The sequence below is a fragment of the Symphalangus syndactylus genome, chromosome 10, assembly GCF_028878055.3.
Source record: "Symphalangus syndactylus isolate Jambi chromosome 10, NHGRI_mSymSyn1-v2.1_pri, whole genome shotgun sequence".
NCBI classification, from domain to species: domain Eukaryota; kingdom Metazoa; phylum Chordata; class Mammalia; order Primates; family Hylobatidae; genus Symphalangus; species Symphalangus syndactylus.
Window position 1 is genome coordinate 13,606,228 of NC_072432.2, and position 13,822 is coordinate 13,620,049.

Below are 13,822 nucleotides of genomic sequence, written 5' to 3' on the forward strand. Positions count from 1 at the left end.
CAAGAAAATCATTCATAGGACATGTTCATTATTAATGACTATTTCTTGACATAGAATTTATTCAAATTGAACCTTTATTGGGATCTTTTGGTTATGAGATGCGAGAGACATAGGCCAGAGATAAAAAGATCATCTTAACGTATGTGTGCATATAGATCTGTTCTAGAGAGGTTACCATCAGAGACTTCTCATTGTGTAGACAGAATAGCAATAGCTGCAAGCTAGTGGTTATTTTCTGCCCACTGGAAAGTTTCCTTGGAGTTTCATGTGACTGATGATGATGAGGATGATAGTTGCCACATATTGAGTATCAGTACCTCACTGAATGCTTCAATAGCCACCTAGGATAGCAAACTATTTTTCCCATTTTACAGATGAAGAAAGAGGCTTGGGAAATAATTCACTGTCCAAGATCAATATCTAGTAAATAGTAGAACTGGATTTTGAATCAAGGTTAACTCCAAGACTTGCTACTACCTTGCAGGCATGTCACACCAGTAAGGTTTATTCTTTCTCTGAACTTATAATTAGTATACAATTTAGATGTAACCACAGTTCTTCATCTTCTAATCCTCATTTTGAAGTGATCTTGAGTTCAACTTGAAACTGATGCTGTATTTACTACAATACAGAGCACCTGAAACAAGGCCTGGCCCACAGCAGATGTGCAAAAAAATTCTTGTTAAATAAATATTCTAGAGGTGACTCATGCTTGTAATCTCAGCACATTGGGAAGCCAAGGCGAGTGGAATGCTTGAGGCCAAGAGTTCGAGACCGGTCTAGGCAACATAGTGAGACCCTTTCTCTACAAAACATTAAAAAAAAAAATTAGCTGGGCATGATGGTGCATGCCTGTAGTCCCAGCTACTTGAGAGGCTGAGGGAGGAGGATTGCTTGAACGCAGGAGGTCAAGGCTGCAGTGAACCGTGATCATGTCACTGCACTGGGCAACAGAGTAAGGCCCTGTCTCAATAAATAAATAAGTAAATAAAAAAGTAAAAAATACATATTCTAGCTTGTTTTGGGGTAGTTGACAGCCCCTGGTGGGAAGAAGGCAGACTGGAGACAGCCAAGAACGTGTATTAAAATTAAAAGTAAACATTTTTCACTATTTTAAATAATCCATGGCATGGCCTGTTTAAGCAAAGGGGGCAAATTGCAAATAGCACTAGGAAAATGTTTATCATAAGCAAATGAATATACTTAAGAAATGAGCACGGCTGTGTGTTTTCCCATTTGGTGATAGACGAAAATCAGTATTTAGTTTTCTCATTTAAAATTCACTGAAACGAAAACATAATCCCAGTTAATTACTGTTCCCTAAGGTACCTGGTTGCACAGTGTTTTATAAAATTAAAACCTGCTAAGCGTCCATGAAAAAAAAAAAACCACACTTATGATGCAAAACCTTGAAAAAAAAAAGAAAACGAAGAAGAGAAAAGGAAATAACAGAAGCCCAGTGAGCACCTTTAATTCTTGTCATGTCTGTGTGAATAACCTGGGACAAGGGAGCTGATGAGAGTTTTGGGCTTTTACAAAATTTCTTAGGACTGATTTCTACCTAAAGAACTAAAGAGCAGGAAGATCCAAGGAGCGACACTTGAAGGGGAGCTCATCATTGTGACCTGTCACCTCACTCATCCTCAGGCCGATTTTAAAATTAGGAGGAGACTGGCCAGATGCCATGGTTCACACCTGTCATTCCAGTGCTTTGGGAGGCCGAGGTGGGAGGACTGCTTGAGGCCAGGAGTTTGGGATCAGGCTGGACAACACAGTGAGACCCTATCTCTAAAAGATATAAAAAAGTTAGCTGGGTGTGGTGGTGCATCTGTAGTCCCAGCTACTTGGGAGCCTGAGGTGGGAAGATCACTTAAGTCCAGGACATAGAGGCTGCAGTGAGCTGTGATTGTACCACTGTACTCAGCCTGGGCAAGACAGTGAGATCCAGTCTCAAAAAAAAAAAAAAAAAAAGAAAGAAATTAGGAAGAGACACAACAGAGTCACAGTTACAATTTCAATCCCAGCAGACAAGGCTTCTAAGTCTTCTTCTTTCAGGGCTATTTCTCCAAGGAGGGAAAATATGAATTTGAGATACATAAGAATTGCGTTATGGATCCTAAAAAGAATGACCTCATAACCCTTGGGAAACCAAACACACAGTTCAGCGTGTATGTCTGCACACCAATCTTTCTTATTTTTGTTCAGTCTAAATTAAGATATACTCATAATGGTTGGGTGTGGTGGCTCACACCTGTAATCTCAGCACTTTGGGAGGCCCAGGTGGACAGATCGCTTGAGGCCAGGAGTTTGAGACTAGCCTGGCCAACATGGAGAAACCCCCATCTCTACTAAAAATACAAAAATTAGCCAGGTATGGTGGCGGGTGCCTGTAGTCCCAGCTACTCAGGAGGCTGAGGCAGGAGAATCGCTTGAACCTGGGAGGTGGAGGTTGCAGTGAGCTGAGATCACGCCACTGCACTCCAGCCTGGGTGACAAGAACAAGACTGTCTCAAAAAAAAAAAGAAAATAAACTCCATCTCAAAAAAAAATACTCAATGCTGTTAAATATATTAAAAAAAATAAAAATCCCTTTCATATATACATAATAGGCCATACTCAATTGCCTTATAAACAGGGTCCTCAATGAATACTTATGAGGGTACTCGAGTGACGCTATTCACCTCCCTGAGCATATACTGGGGAAAAACGAAACCAAAATCCAGCTTCAACTTTCCTGGCAGAGTAAAAACATGAAGTAGAGTCCATAAAGAGACAAATGAAGCGTAAGAAGAGGTCGGTTGTGTTTTCCCTTAAAATCCATGTGACCCTCAGGAAGTTAGTTATTCACTGAACTCCAGTTTCCTTACTTGTAAATATTGAGATAATAATAACAGTACTCTTGAAGGGTCATTCGGGACACAGACCAATCAGAACTGATATCTGGCCAATTGTACCGGACGTCAGCCAGGACTTTGTATTGGAGCAGACCAGCTGAACATCAGCCCTGGTTTGGGGATTAAATACAAGTGAAAATGCCTTGTATGGTGTGTAGCACATAGAAGATTCTGGATAAATGTTAATCATCTCCCATCGCTGAGAAGCTGAGATTGTTGTGACATGTGATAGGAATTATCTACAACTTCCCGTGGGATTCAGAATCAGTTTGAATAGCTATGACAATATTATTCTTAGTCCTGTTAGTTTAGGTTCAGTTGGTCTTTAATGGTTATTCTGAAAACATGTTTATTTCCCTACGGTGCTCATTGGCTTTGAGCATATAGGACAACAAAAGAATGCACAATTCTGAGACTATCCTTCTGTTGAAAGTAGGCAAATGTTTCCCTTCATATTCCTGATTCTCCAGATTCGTCTACGGAGAGAATTAAGGTAAAATAGTTCATTTTAGGGGGGAGAATTGTACCAAATTAATAGAGAAGAACATTAAGAAGGGACCGTTTTATTACAACTTTTTTTTTTTTTGAGACAGAGTCTTGCTCTGTTGCCCAGGCTGGAGTGCAGTGGTGCAATCATGGCTCACTGCAGCCTCCAACTCCTGGGCTCAAGTGATCCTCCCTCCTTAGCCTCCAAAGTAGCTAGGACTTCAGGTGCATGCCATCGCACCTGACTAATTTTTTAATTTTTTTGTAGAGACTGGGTCTTGTTTTCCCATGCTGGTCTCGAACTCCTGACCTCAAGCCATCCTCCTACCTTGGCCTCCCATACAGCTATTTTCTGGACACAATTTTTATGTTGAGTATAGTTGTTGGGCATTACACTGTCAATTCTCTGCCGATTAGTACCGATGGTGTACCTATTTTCCACATTATAGAGGATTGGAATCCATACCTATGACAGAACTAGCTTGGGAATATTAGTTCTTCCAGGGTGCTATTACATTTTACTTAGTCATCTAAGTCACTTCCTTTCCTTAATCAAAGAAAGTGAATTCATTTGAAGTCAGAATACATTCAATGTACTGTAATGCTGTTATCAGTCAAGCTATAGCTTTTTAGGAATCAAATTCATGATTTGCTTTCATGGGAGGCTGAGATGGGGAGAGAAACTGCAGTGCCACGCCAAGGGCGATGCCGGTAAGGCATCTGACTCTATTCTATCCAGGAACTCATTTCCTGCCTTTCTTTCTTTTTCTTCTTTTCCTTTGAGACAGAGTCTCGCTCTGTTGCCCAGGCTGGAGTGCAGTGGCGTGATCTTGGCTCACTGCAACCTCTGCCTCCCGGGTTCAAGCGATTCTCGTGTCTCAGCCTCCCAAGTAGCTGAGACTACAGGCGTGAGCCACTATGCCTGGCTAAATTTTTTTGTGTTTTAAATAGAGATGGGGTTTCACCATGTTGGCCATGCTTGTCTTGAACTCCTGGCCTCAAGAGATCTGTCCACCTCAGCTTCCCAAAGTGCTGGGATTACAGGCATGAGTCACTGCACCCAGCCTATTTCTTGCCTTTCAACAGCCCAGATGAAATCCTGCTATTCCCCAATGTTCCCTTTAAGTTGTGCCTATTTTTTTTAAAGCTTCAACCTATTGGTAAAAGTGAGAAATTTAGGTCTTTTCTTTACAAATGCAATATTATTTAAGTTAGAGAAACGCACCTGACAAAATTCAGGAAGTAGCTTTACAAATAATTATATAATGTCTAGTCCCAACTAGTTTTGCTCTGGCCTGCCTAGGAGTATTAACCAGGTACTAAAATTCAGAAAATAATCATTATTATTTTTTAAAAGCTGGCATACATTTTGCTCCTCCAAATGAACAAGGGAGAAATGACTTTCCATGCTATTTTAATCCTCAGCGATAAGCCACTTCAGAGACATGCTCAATCTTTGCACGTTAGGTCACCTTCCAGTGGCCTGGGAGCTGGGACTTGAGGTGCTCTTTTTCTGGTACTGTAGTTCTTGCAGAATTCATCTTCAAGGACGTAAAAAGACCATCTTTTAAATGTTTGTGAAACTCTGATGGAATTGCTGAGAGATACAGTCAGTTACCTTTCTCTCATGACCCTAAAATTCATGTGATCGGTTACTCTAATTTTTGTAGGCCCAGTGCCCCATTCCTTCTGTGTATGAAATCATGGATCCTGGCATAAGAACCACTGGGAAAGCTACATCTGATCCAAAGTTGTTGTCAGCAGGTTAGTGCTAACACTTTAAAACCACACACACACACACACACACGCCCTTTTTTCTTCTTATCTTCCAAATACTGCACAGAGAGACTGTTTAATAAATCAATGCTTTAGGGACACATTCCTTAAAGGCCTTCGTAAGACCTTTGATTCTGCTTGTTGTGATGGTGTGTGAATGGCCTGGACAGAATCAATGGTATCTCATCACAAATCATGCCGTCTCACAAGGGCTTGGTGGTGTAAGCCAAAGGCATTTGTTTTTTTTATCATCCACACTGATTGCCATTCTCATAGAAAACTGGGACGGATTACAAACGAGCTAGCAGATATTCTACTGTGGGTCCATGAAGGGATTTCTCTATGAAGGAGTGTGCACGTTAAGATTTAACAGAAGCCATAGGCTTCCAATGGAGCAGGCAGGATTCACACAAGGTACATAACGCTTTGTCAGACTTGTTAGATGCTGTGATGAGGAAGAACCAAGGATCTAAGCCCCTGACTCTGTGTGAAAGACGCCCTGAACAAGCACACGTTTTTGAGACCGACTCATCGGAATTGTCAAATCCAGGGGAAGAGCTCCAAGGTCCTGCTCAGATCTGCCAGCCCTTGGATCTCCTGGTTTCGTAAAGTGTCGCAGAGTCAAAGATCAAAGCTGGTGGCTGTTCTCATGAAATCCTTGGCAAAAGACTCAGGGATGTCCCACAGTCACCTTGTTTACGGATTGCCACTAACGTGGGGGAAATTGACTGTGAGCTGGTTCACTTGGATTCCTGCTCTTGTGTGTCAGCCATTGACACAGCTGTTCAGATTCCAGTTCAAAGGTGTTGGAAGGCGGGTGTGGGTCCCTGCTGGAGCGGCCCGCAGTGCCGATGAATCATGCAGGTGCAACGTGGTGTCTCCTCCCTCCCAAGCATTTTCTCTTAGGAAATATCTGTGATGACAAACTGTTTATTGTATCCTATTTTCCATCACCTTGAGTTCCTTGCAAGGCCATTTACCTATTAATATAACGCATCTGCCTATTTATCACTATCCATCAGGCTGTTTCCAGAGGGCCTGTCAGATAGCACCTAGGCACTCTGAACGTGTACCCAGCAGGCATGCTAGAACTTGAACTGGGCTGGGAGTCCTACTTCTTGATCTAGTTTTATGGAGAGCAATTAGCAAAAAGGGAACAGGTTTATAGGTAGCACTGAAACTTTAAAATGTTTCATATGCGTTGTAATCAAGCTCTTAAAAAAAAACAACTCTGGAGGAAGCTGATTAAATCTTTCCTCTCTCTTCCTCAGCCTACCTGTGTTTGAAGTACGGGAGCTACTCACTCTGGGAACATTAGATTCCTCTTCTAACGGTTTACGTACTATACCTACCACTGCCCCACTTAACAAGTCGTGCTTTTCCCCCCAAAACCTTGGATGTGTGCTGAGTGGACCCATAATGTGATTTTAAGCCATAGCAATGATGCAGTTGCAGCCAGCATGGCTCTGGGGCCAGTTCAACTGCACACATTATGTATCTTGTGTCTTTTGCAGCTTGTGGCCAGCAGAGGAGAGAGGGGGAGTGAGGGGGAGTCTGGGATAAGACAAACAACAGCTAGGGCCAACTTTTCCAAGCAGGACCCAGCATGTTTGCCGCTAAAAGCATAGGAATTAATTTCACTCATTGTCACCTATGCTAAACCCTCTGGGGACACACTTACCATCAAATGAGACAGTACCATCAAGAATTGCCAACTGAAGGTGGCACTTAGGAGAAGTGGTTCGGTAATAGCTGCAGATTTGTCTGTAGCTTAAAATATAATCAGACAGGGTACAGAGCAACGCTGCTGCTTTAGCTTGCTTAGTTTCACAGGAAGGGCAGCCTCATGTGTCTTCCTCCTTCCCAAGGCCCCTTGTCCACAGCTGGATCACACACTCTCTTGCAGAGCTTAATTTCTCCTAACTCTGTACCCTTCCTGATCTTATCCTTTCTTTGTGGCTATAATGAGAACACACACTCACCCAGAATTTTTCTTTTTTCCCTTTTTATTTATTTTTATTTTTTAGAGCCGAGGTCTCTCTCTGTTGCCCAAGCTAGAATGCAATTGCACAATCACATCTCATTGTAGCCTTGAACTCTCGGGCTCAATGGATCCTCTCTCGCCTCAGCTTGCCAAATAGCTGGGACTACAGATGCATGCTACCATGCCTGGCTAATTTTTAAATTTTTGTTAGAGACGGGGTCTCGCTATGGTGCCCAGGCTGGTCTCAAACACCTTGCTTCAAGTGATCTTCCCGCCTTAGCCTTCCAAAGTGCTGGGATTGCAGGTGTGAGCCACCATGCCTGGCCCCCAGAAATTTTTGCAGAGCTCTTTTCCTTGCGTGGATTTCCCTTAGCAGCAGCATGGACTTATTCTTCCATTTCCCATTCTTTCATTCCTTCAGCTACCATCTGCCTTTCCTACATACACCTTTCAGATGAGTCTCAGGTTGTTTCTTGAATTTTTGGTGTTATCTCCCAGTTACCTGCTAACTAATTTGAAACAGGAGGCCACATGGTCTTGGTCTTCCTGGCTTTATCATAATATTTTATTCTAACAGGCTTCAGAAATGTGGCTGAGATTAATTTTACTCTCATTTTCTAAAGGCCAGCGACACCCAAAATTTCATTTTTTTTTTTTTTTTTTTTTTTTTGAGACAGAGTCTCGCTCTGTCGCCCAGGCTGGAGTGCAGTGGCGCGATCTTGGCTCACTGCAAGCTCCGCCTCCCGGGTTCACGCCATTCTCCTGCCTCAGCCTCTCCGAGTAGCTGGGACTACAGGCGCCCGCCACCACGCCCGGCTAATTTTTTGTATTTTTAGTAGAGACGGGGTTTCACCATGGTCTCGATCTCCTGACCTCGTGATCCGCCCGCCTCGGCCTCCCAAAGTGCTGGGATTACAAGCGTGAGCCACCGCGCCCGGCCCAAAATTTCATTTTTTATCTCTTGTCCTGTTCTTGGACTTGAAATTCTGAATGTCTAATGTCCATGGGCCACTGATTATTAAACAAGAATAAGCCCAGAGTTTGCTGGGCTTATGTTCACTGTTATGGTCTGGAATCTGTTCTGTTTTGAGAAAGTGAAAAATGTAGACAATCGACATTTTTTTTTGGTAATTGAGTGTTAGAAGCCCAAGATGGGTACCTGTAGATTTCCTCCTTCTTCTACTTTAGATTTTTCTCCTTCTAAATTATACCTTACAATAAGTTGAAAATATTTTTCCTTTGTATGGAATATTTTAGGCTACTCTTCAAAGATCTAAATTAAAAATGTGATCATTCTTCAGTGTTTAAACCCCTTAACATGAAATTGACATAAACCTCTATTTAAATTTTATTACAACATTTTGGTAATAGGCTCTAGCATTATATTAATTGAGTTATAATAACCAAGGGAAATTGAGGCAAGAATGGGAGATGCTATTTTATACACATTAAATCACAGGTTAGGCCTGGTCATATTGGTTCAACTTCTACCACTAAAATGAAATTGTTAATTTAGTTTAGAAAATTGCTCCTGTAATTCTGGCAGAGAGATGGACAAGACAGCACAGGCAAGCAGTAATTTTTGACACTTAGGTTAATTTTATTATGTGCTTTATGTATTTTCAATAAAATATATAGGTAATTAAAAATTGAACTGTGGTGCTCTTTTGGATTTATAATAATTAGCACATACATTGGACTTTATAGTTTCAAAAGCTTTATATGTCGTTAATTAACTATGAATGAGGTAGTGAGTATGATTATACCCATTTTACAGGTGAGCAAGCTGAGCCATGGGGTGCTTAAGTCAATTGCCTAAGGGTTCCCAGCATACCAGGGGAGAAGATGGTTGAAATACAGAGCCGGTGGCACCAGTCCTGGGGCTTCTTCTTGCCTTTAGCCATTAATAGTTGTAAGGTACTCAGGAGTAACAGACAAGTGCAGCCATGAACTCCTATCTTGTTTTTTTTTTTTTTTTTTTTTTTTTCCATTTTAGGGGGATTCTTGTTAATACTTTAATACAAGAACCTTAAAAGTTCTTAATTATATTGGGCAGCCATGTCCTTTGGAGGAAGGTAGAGTAGGTATTATTACTTGTCCTTCACAGGTGAGTAACCAGAAACCCAGAGTGGCAGCCCAAAAGGCCAGTGAACCAGTGACAGATCCTAAATAGGTGGGTACCAGAAGCACCATCCACAAACCCTGAGGTTCTGACAGCCATGCTTCCACTATCAGACCTCTGAGGGCCATGAAGCTGGTAAAATGGTGTCTAATGACAGCACCAAAAAGAACCTAGCATTTACTTCTTTGACCTTTTCAGAGTGTGTGCATTTAAATTTCAGCACCCTACGGATCACCATCATGAAGGCTTTCAGAATGCAAAGACAGGCGGAGCACTATGGCTTATGCTTGTAATCCTAGCACTTTGGGAGACTGAGGCAGGTGATCACTTGAGGTCAGGAGTTCAAGACCAGTCTGGCCAACATGATGAAACCCCAGCTCTACTAAAAATACAAAAATTAGCTGGGCATGGTGGTGCACACCTGCAATCCCAGCTACTCAGGAGGCTGAGACAGGAGAATTGCTTGAACCTGGGAGGCAGAGACTGCAGTGAGCTGAGATCAAACCACTGCACTCCAGCTTGGGTGACAAAGCGAGACTCTGCCTCAAAAAGAAAAAAAAAAAGCAAAGAGAATCCTAGCCCTCTCCGTGATTCTTCCTTTGCCAGGAAGAATGAAGAAATATTCCTCAAAAATACATTCTATTCACCGTCACCCACTCACCTTCAAATATTGGAGCTACTCTGTGTACTAGTTTTATTTTCTGTCTCTCTCTTTCTCTCTTATTTTTTTTTTTTTTAAGAGATGAGGTCTTTCTATGTTGCCCAGGCTGGTCTTGAACTCCTTGGCTCAAGTGATCTTCCTGCCTCAATCTCTCAAGTAGCTGGGATTACAGGTGTGCACCTCCATGCCTGGCTTTATTCTCTTTTTAAACACAATATATTCAGAAAGTAGTTCATCCTGATTCCAGTGCTCAAAAAAGATCAAGAATGAACTTTCATAGAAACCACATTTTCCTATGCTTGCTCCTCTGTGTATGGGTACCTGATGGGAGCATTAAATGATAGAAAACTCACTGTTCCACAGGCCAATAGTTTCACCTTCCCTTGCTTCTAGGAGATGGTTTTAGGTGCAGGCACAATTCTAGAGAGAACCAAGTTGCCAGCATGATGATTCCAACCTTGCTTGGTGCAATTAATTGTATCTGTTCCCTGGAGGATGGGGCCACAAAAATCTTAGAGGAATCAGGGGTTGTAGTCCAAGGCTGATGTTTGTATTGACAGGGGCTGAAGTCCCCTTTTTATTTTAATATTTATAAATAGAAAATGCAGTGCCTTATATGCTGTTTTCTTATGGTGGAGGTTGTTCTTCATTGGATTTAGAGAACCTGGAAATTTTAAAAGCGAAATTGAAAATAGGAAAACAGCAGTGTCATCAGGCTCAATGGTAATTGTGTGGAAAGGCACTGTGGAAGGCCAGATCTTGGCACTCTGGAATAATCAGGAGGTCATGTTGGCAACAAGATTTTAATACCTTCACCTCGTGAAGACAGGCAGAGCAATTCTTGCCCCTTCACCCTAGCAGCGTGAGCTGTGGCTGCACAGAGAGTCAAGGCAGCTACAGCAGGAAACACCTGAACTGAACTTGAGCTTGCGAGAGACGTGCCATCCTTAGCCTTCTCTTTCACTTTTCTGGAAAGTGCAGGGGCTTGTTTATCTTTGACAGAAGCATGGTTTTGTCCAACCTGGACAGGTTGTTGCACAAAGAGCAAGACCCTGGGAGGGACACACATGAAGGAGGAAAGCGATGCCTTTGCAGCCAGGCACAGAAACTGAACTCTCTGGCAATCAATGGCGGGATGCTTATACTCGCTAATGTGCATTTTTCCTCATGAAAAATATTATGTTTGATATTTTCAAAAGATATTGCACTTTCAGTGTCAATTTACTTTCTAAGCATAAATCAAACATAACTAAAAGGGCAGGGTGCAGTGGCTTATGCCTGTAATCCCAGGACTTTGGGAGGCAGAGGTGGGAAGATGGCTTGAGTCCAGGAGTTCAAGACCAGCCTGGGCAACATAGAGAGACCCTGTCTCTACAAAAAAAAATTGAAAAGTTAGCTGGGCATGGTGGTATGCACCTGTAGTCATAGCTACTTGGGAGGCTAAGGTGAGAGGATCACTTGAACCTAGTAGGCAGAAGTTGCAGTGAGCTGTGATCTAGCCACAGCGCTCCAGCCAGGGCAGCAGAGCAAGACCCTGTCTCAAACAAACAAACAAACAGTAAGAACAAAAAACAAAAACCCCAAAACCTAAAAATAAAATAATTGGCCAGGCATGGGGTTTCACGCCTGTGATCACAGCACTTTGGGAGGCCAAGGCAGGCAGATCACTTGAAGTCAGGAGTTCCAGACCAGCCTGGCCAACATGATAAAACCTCATCTCTACTAAATTACAAAAAAATTAGCCAGGTGTGGTGGTGGACACCTGTAATCCCAACTATCTGGGACGCTGAGGCAGGAGAATCACTTGAACCTGGGAAATGGAGGTTGCAGTGAGCCGAGATTGCACCATTGCATTCTAGCCTGTGTGACAGAGTGAAACTCTGTCTTTAAAAAAAAAGAAATCATAATAATAAATAAAATTAAAAGTAAACGGTGCTTATGATATGCTTAGTGCTCTATGTACATCAGCTGGCTCAATCCTTGCGAGAGCCCTGTGAGGCATGCAGCATTACTGTCTCAGTTTTCAGATAAGGAAACTGAGGTCTACAAAGGTTAGTTGCCTAACATCGCATGCCTGCTAAGAGAAAGAGCTTTAACTGGATTCCCAGTTCATTCCATACTGATTCTTTTTATGACTTCACTTGCAAAGGTTGGGGGGAGGATGAAATTAGACAACTCATCTTAACACCATAGTATCTGATACTTAGTAAATACTCAATCACTGTGAGTTATAATTTGTAGTAACTGTCAACCACTATGCTTATAATAACCAGTTTCTGTTGAGTTTGCTGCATTGATTAAGGCCAATAATATCATAGGGTCAGGTGATGTCATTTTTTTCTTTAAAAATTTTTTTTTCATTTATAATTAAAAAAATAGAGATAGGGTCTTGCTATGTTGCCCAAGCTGGTCTCAAACTCCTGGGCTCAAGTGATTCTCTCACCTCAGCCTCTCAGAGTGCTAGGATTACAGGTGTGAGCCACCAGTGCCTGGCCTCATTTTCTTTTCTATTTAGAATGAGCCACGCTGGGTGTTAACTATCCATGTCAGGCTGATGTACCCTTCTCTAATGATTTATGCCATACACACAAGCTGTGATTTCCTTACACCCACAGGCTTGTTCAACCAGTCCCATGCCCACCATCTATCTTGAATCAGCAGCACAGGAAGGAAGCAAGAGATCCTGTCTTGTGCTAACATTTCCAGCTTCTTCACCAAGACTTCCTCTGGCTTCTCTTTGAAAGGTTTGGCTGGTGCAGGTGACAGGGGCAGCATTTGCCACTAAAATGCTGGTGTTCTTCATGCCCAAAGGCAGCCTGTACCAAATGATATAAACAACGCAATCTTAAATTACTCATTTTGGAAATGCATATGCAAACAAACACAGATTTTAGGCCTCATCTGGGAGACAAGAACATTGGGATTCATGTTCCCTTTGATTTTATCAGTAATTTATCAGATTGAGGAAATTAATGGGATTTATTTAGCAATGGATGAGGAAAGATGCAGCTGGCAGTTCTTTATTCTGGCCTATGCTGAATAAATCATTTCACATCTTTCTGCCTGATTTTTTTATATCTGTAAAGCTAGGCTGCCTTAGGGCATAATTCACAAGACTTATTTTTAAGTACTTTGCAGATACGATACAGTGGGGTTAAGAAAACCCTGCTTTAGGAATAAGTGAAACGAATACTGTTAAACTTTTGGACTAGTCGTGCTTGCGGTCCTTAGTAAGCTGGTAATGCTGCCTCTGCTGTCTTTTAGTTTATAGGATCTTGAGCCCATGGATAGAACACTATAGAAGAAAAATGGCTATATTCATTGAATAGCATTATTGTAGCTGCTGTTTATTACCTATCAGTATCCATTCCCCAAAACTCACATTAGAAGAAGAAGAACTGTAAAAAAAGAATGACTGAACGAATGGTCTCTAGCTCTTATAGATTCTCATTATTTCGAAAAATGCATCTTGATATTTCAGTTACTTCACTTGCACCAGTTCTGCTTGTGAAGATATTCTCTGTGGACTGAGAGTTATCTACGGACGCACTTTCTAGATGTTGCTTCAAGAAGCGTTCTTCAATGTTAAAGGGGCTTCTAGGAATATATGAGCTCTGCATTAAAGTGGAGGCATTATTTGTATTTTGGGGAGTGGCTATTTTTCAATGACAGACATGCATTTATTTAAGTGAAGAATTAAAAAAAAATGCAAGGTTATGGTCATTCTATGGTAATGTGGATTCTGTTATTTGATGTGTAGATATAAAACCATGTGTTTAAAATCCCTTGCATGGCTCCAAAATTCAGGTCTCAGTTGCTACTTGGAAACAGGCTGACTATTCCAAGGAGTCCTAGATTCTAAGGTACAAACTGAGACAAAAACAAATAAAAAAGGAAAG